Below are 5928 nucleotides of genomic sequence, written 5' to 3'. Positions count from 1 at the left end.
CGACCGCCGAGACCCCCTGACCGCGCCACCCGACGCCTGCAGCCGTCGACCCGCTGCACGCCGACGAACTCCGAACCCGAGCCGCCAGATCTGCTGCTGCCCAAGCCTCCTCGTAGCCGCTGTCCTCCACCGCTCGTCGTCACCGTCGCTGCCTATCGTCGCCTCCTCGTTCGCGAACCCGTAGCCTCGCACGGCGACGTCGATTCATTCGATAAATCCCCGAGGCAAGATCCCTCTTGCCATTATCTTGTTTTAATTTATTTTTAGCGTATGAATTATTTTGTATATGTATAGTTTAGTCCGTGCTAATTTAATATCATACGTGTAGTTAACGGTTATATTTTCGGTGAATATTCTATAGTACAAAAATTAATCGTGGTGATTGGATAGGTCAGAATTGATTTACGATTAATTTTGGGCTGTCTCGAAGAAAGAATGTATTTTTAGTAATTATTATGATAATGGAAATATTTTTTCTAAAAAGGAATATATTTAGTGAAAATAATTTATTTTGAACAAAAAGTATTTTTGAATAATTGCTATGATTAAAAGAATTTTATTTTGAGAAAAAGAATAATTATTTATCATAGTATGACTGATCGTCGTAGAGCGCGACATTTCATGTGCAAAACGACATCGGTTTTTAGTTTCCTTCCTACCGTATTATTATTCTAGAAAATACGTAACTACGGATATTTTGTATGAGGAGTTTGAATATTCCAGTAGTGATGAAGTCCTCTTGTATGTATTCATGTTGTAGTAATTGTTTATGCATTTCATGTTTATTATAGTTCTCATTTCTGTCTCATATACCTGCTTATTCATATTTAACATGCCATACTATATTCATGATCTGTTGATGTGTTGAGAACCTTAGTAGTTCATGACTTAGTGGTCTCGTGCGTCATGAACAGACCTAGTGACATGTGTGGGTGCGTTGACTGAGTTTAGATGGTGAACCAGAGCTATTGTGGGCCTTGATTGTTAACTTAGAAAATGAGAAGAATTGGGATGGGAAAGTCTATGTTTATATAATCGGATAAGATTGTTGATATATCTTCCAGGTTCGTACCAGTGGATCGGTGTCGCCACTGGGATTGGTTGGTTTGGTAAATCACAGTGGATCGGTGTCGCCACTGGGATTTATTGATTTGTTGAGTCACAGTGGATCGGTGTCGCCACTGGGGACTGATTGGTTGGATCAAAGTAGATCGGTGTCGCTGCTTTGGTTCATGAATTTATTGGTTAGATCAAAGTAGATCGGTGTCGCTATTTTGGTTCCTGAATTTATTTGTTTGGATGCACGTGGGGGATATGTGAATAGTCAATTATCCGATAATATGAGCGTTGACTCTGTGTGAGATATGAACCAATGATCTATTATAGGATGACTAGTTGCATGACTTGTTACTAGTGGATCGGTGTCGCCACTAGGGTTGGTTGTTGGATCAAGGTGAATCTGTGTCGTCACTTTGGCTAGGATGTTTTGATCCTTGTGAGATATAGGCCAGTTATGTTTCTTTCCATACCTAGATCGGGATTAATATTTAATCATCTACAATTTGAGGCATATGGTATATACATGAGGGTTTCCTTGTTTGGATTATTTCGCTCGACGTACTACGTCTCGAGTTGTAGATTTTTAAGTATTAATTCTATCTAGTTGTATGACCTTGTTATGTGGATGATTATAGGATGGCTAGCTGCATGATCTTGTCACTTGGTTGATTTTTGGATTCTTTTGATTATTAGTATTCCAGTTGCATGCCTCTATCGTTATTACTATCATCACATGTTCTATTTCTATTTCTGCTATCGCATTTACCACGCATATATTATCATTATCGTTATTGTATTTTGTTCCTACCTTGGGGATCTTGCCGTGTGTTTCACACGCTGACGTACTCCTATTTTCTGGGTGTACGTCAGATTTAGGAGATGAGCAGCCTCAGTTCGGGATAGTACAGGAGCCAGAAGATTCTTAGCAGGGGTGTCTTGCAGAAGGAGTAGAAGAACCAACTGAAGCGTAGTGATTTTCTTCTGTAGTAGTAGTAGGATATTAAAACTCTTTTACCGCACTTTTCTTTAGTTTGATGATAGATTTTAGTTACTTTATTTCCTTTTATTATGGACTATGTATTTCTTATTTTCTAGTTGAACTGTTGTTGTAATAAGGGTACGTTTGACCCATATTTTATGTCTGGGATGATTTACCATTGATGATATGTCTATTTTTATTCTGGGTTATCTTTATATTCTTGCTATGTGTGATCGGGGACCTGTGCCTTTGCATTATATTATTTCCAGACGCTTAGCGTATTGGATTGAGAAGAAAAGAAAAAGAAAAAAAATGGTGAGAATATATTTCTTCTCAATCTAATACGTCGCGGGCTTGTTCACGTTCCGGTTCTCGTGTATTTTGGGAAACGGGGCGTGACAGCTACACTCGAAATCAACCAACTCATCATCTGCATCCACATCAATATGATCCCCAAACTATGCCACCTTAGCTGGAATCAAACGATACAGAATGATCTGAAGAATGTGGAGTAATCTCCACCCAACGTGGAGTAGCATCACTCTCCATCCGTTGTGATATCCCAATGATCTGATCAATACTCTCTACCCGCCGAGAGTCAAATATGGCATACCTGCTCAGAACAAAATCAGAGACTTTTACCTGATAACCAAACGAGCCTCTGAATCCCAAATGTGCACTCGAATCAAATCTCACATCCTTGATGTGACCATATGCTGGGCAACCAAACATCCGAAGTATCCCAAAATCTGAAGCAGCTTCACCAGATCCAAATACACCAAACGCAGCAGTCGGCAACCTATGAATAAGATAATACCAATATGTCGAAGCTCTAACACTAAAACCAATGCTTGACATCAACCGTCGATCCTCCTCCAGCAAGGAACGACCCATCAAAACTGTCATCGCATCTCGTCGCCCTAATATTTCCTCTCTAATAAAGTGTCTTAAATTGCCATGAGCTCGGCACAAACGCAAAAAAGAACATCTACCAAAAATAGAACAACATGTTATTTTTCTGTCAATACACTTCCTCCATATGTTGTTGACTACTAGCACTTCATACCAACGGAACTTGGTTGCAACCCACAAATACCTAGAACAATCCTCAACATAGGAAACCAAATACTGATTACCTCCCGATTATGCCTCCTTTGAAGGCCCCCAAATGCCTGAACGAACACCGCCTAGAAGATCCCTCGCTCGGTGAATAGAAGTGCTAAACTCTACATCGGTCTCCTTGCTCATACCAATGTGCTCACATGACTTCAATCTGCATGTAAAAATACTCCTCAACAATCCATGCACGGTATCAACAATCAAATATCTCAGCATCAACAAACGCCACAGTCTAGCCAAAATCCAAATAAGTCATCAGCTCTCTACCAATCAACGTGCTCCCAATCAAATAGTACAAATTCTTCCCCATGATGCCCTTCATCACAATCATAGACCCAAATGTGATCTTCAAAGATGCATCTTCTAAGGTCACCCGATAGCCTACTGCCTCCAAAACTCCAAGTGAAATAATGTTTTTCTTCAACTATAGAATAAACCTCACTTCATCCAACCCCCGAATCACCCCGTCAGACATCCTAATATGAACGGTATCGATACCACCAATAAGGTATTCATGATCATTACTCATGAGCACGACATCCTCTCTTTCTAACTCCTCAAAGCTGGAGAACCAATTCCTCCTAGGGCAAATATGGTAAGAAGCACCCGAATCCAATATTCACTCTGTAGAGTCGGCAGCACAAACTGACGGTAGTGCAGGGCACGAATAGCCTGAAGAATCCAAATCTGAATTGTCACCACTAGCATTGGCAACATTCACCTCTGAAGCTTGAATAGCTTTGTAGGCTGTCTAAAAATTATTGCAGGTAGCTTATCCCCATCAAACACCTATGATGAAAGTTACAATTTAACGGCTTCCAGAAGGCTATAATTTGAAAACTTTCACATAGATCGATGAATGTTACAATCTGATGACCTTAGTAATAACTGATGAAAGCTCTAATCAACAGCTTTCATAATCAATATCGGAAGTTACAATCTGACGGCTCTCATATTTTCAAGGAGCCAAGAAGAAGATTACAAGATGATGATCTTTGCAACGCTCTAGCAAAAGATACCACAAATTGATGGTCTCTTCACATCAAAACGCAGAGGTCAAATCTGTATTTTAACATCAAAACGCAGAGGTTCTCCTTGCGTTGCAACATCAAAAACGCAGAGGTTCTCCCTATGTTGTAACATCAAAACGCAGAGATCCTCCCTGCGTTGCAACATTCAAACGCAGACTTCATTGCTGTGTTTTCAGTCCAAAACACAGAACCCAACTCTGTGTTCCAGATCCAAACACAGAGTTCATTCCTACGTCTCAGACTCAAAATGCAGAGCGACCTGTGCGTTCTCAGCCGCCAAAACATGCACAACTCTGCGTACGAGTTTGGGCCCAGAACGCCATTTTAGGCGTTTGACTCGTTCAAACAAGAGCTAAATGGTTCCAAAACTGTTTCCCACGATTTGAGTGGATTACAACCGCACTTAGGAGTGAATTAAGGGGGTAGTTATACCCCTATAAATACCTCAAAACTCAGAAGAGTTCGGGATCTTTTTTGGGCATATCAAGATCGAAGACCATTGAGCGGCTTCTGGCATAAAATCGCAAAGGGAGAGATCGTGTTCATCCTTCAATGACGTTCAATAACAGGGAGCTTTCACCCTTGGCTATTAACTGGTTTTTGGTTCAAATCAACTCTTTTTCAAGAGTTTAAACTCGCTCTAAGTTATCAACTCGTTCAGAGTTTTAAACTTACCATGCAAGTTATCCTCAACATCAATCAAGAGGATTCAATCGTGTTCCATGAGTTAAAGATGTTCGGATCGTCAACGAGAAGCAAACTCGACGTGAGCATTTGAGGGAGGCATCTCATCGCCACCGTGAAGGACCCGGACTTAAACAAATGAGAGAATTCGCATCTATTCTCCTCTTTTATAATCAGGAAATTTAAATTGTAATTAAGGTTGAGAGAGTTGTAAACATTCTTTTTCTAAGTAGTTAGAAAGAATAAATCAAATTCAATTCTTTTATTTTTTTTCTTATTGCAAATTTTCCAACAAACAAGCTTTCCCCTTATTCTTCCTGACTCGATCTGTCAACTTTGGACATTCAGCTTTCCAATGTCCATCTTCTTTACAAAAGGCATACTGATTCTTACTAACTGTAGGGTGTGCTCCTCTAGACTATGATCTTCTACTACCATTTTGAGTTCTTCCCTCTTGGGACCAATGCCCCCGCTACTGTATCAATCGAAGTCTCCTTATCCTTCTTCCGAAGCTGATAATTCACAAGTACAACGATGGCCTCACTATACGAAAAAGATGCATTCCTATTAATAAGAGTAAGAACAAATGTTTCATATTCCTCGTAAGGCAAGGAACTCAACAATAACAACTTCTTATCCTCATTTTTAATCATAATATCTACATTCGTCAAATCCGCAAGAAACTTCGTGTAGTTGTTTATGTGATCACCAATGGAGGTCTCATTCTTCAATGGGAAGCGATAAAGGCTTATCTTTAAATGCAAGTGATTTTCCACACTCTTTGTCAAATATTTGCCATCTAGGATCTCCCAAATCTTTTTTGCCGAAGTCTTATTGATCACATCATATTTTAAATATTGTGTTAAACAATACCTAATCACACCATACGCCATTTGATTCATTTTTTTCTAAACATTCTCCTCAATGTCGTCCGGTTTCCCGTCCAACTCTAAAGTGTTCTTCAAATTTTACGCATTGAGCGCATCCAAGACTTCACATCTCCAAAGACCAAAATTGTTAGTGCCATTAAACTTCCCAATGTCTATCTTCATAGAG

Source organism: Asparagus officinalis, chromosome 3 (assembly GCF_001876935.1).
Source record: "Asparagus officinalis chromosome 3, Aspof.V1, whole genome shotgun sequence".
Taxonomy (NCBI): Eukaryota; Viridiplantae; Streptophyta; class Magnoliopsida; order Asparagales; family Asparagaceae; genus Asparagus; species Asparagus officinalis.
Note: the sequence above shows the minus strand (reverse complement) of the source record.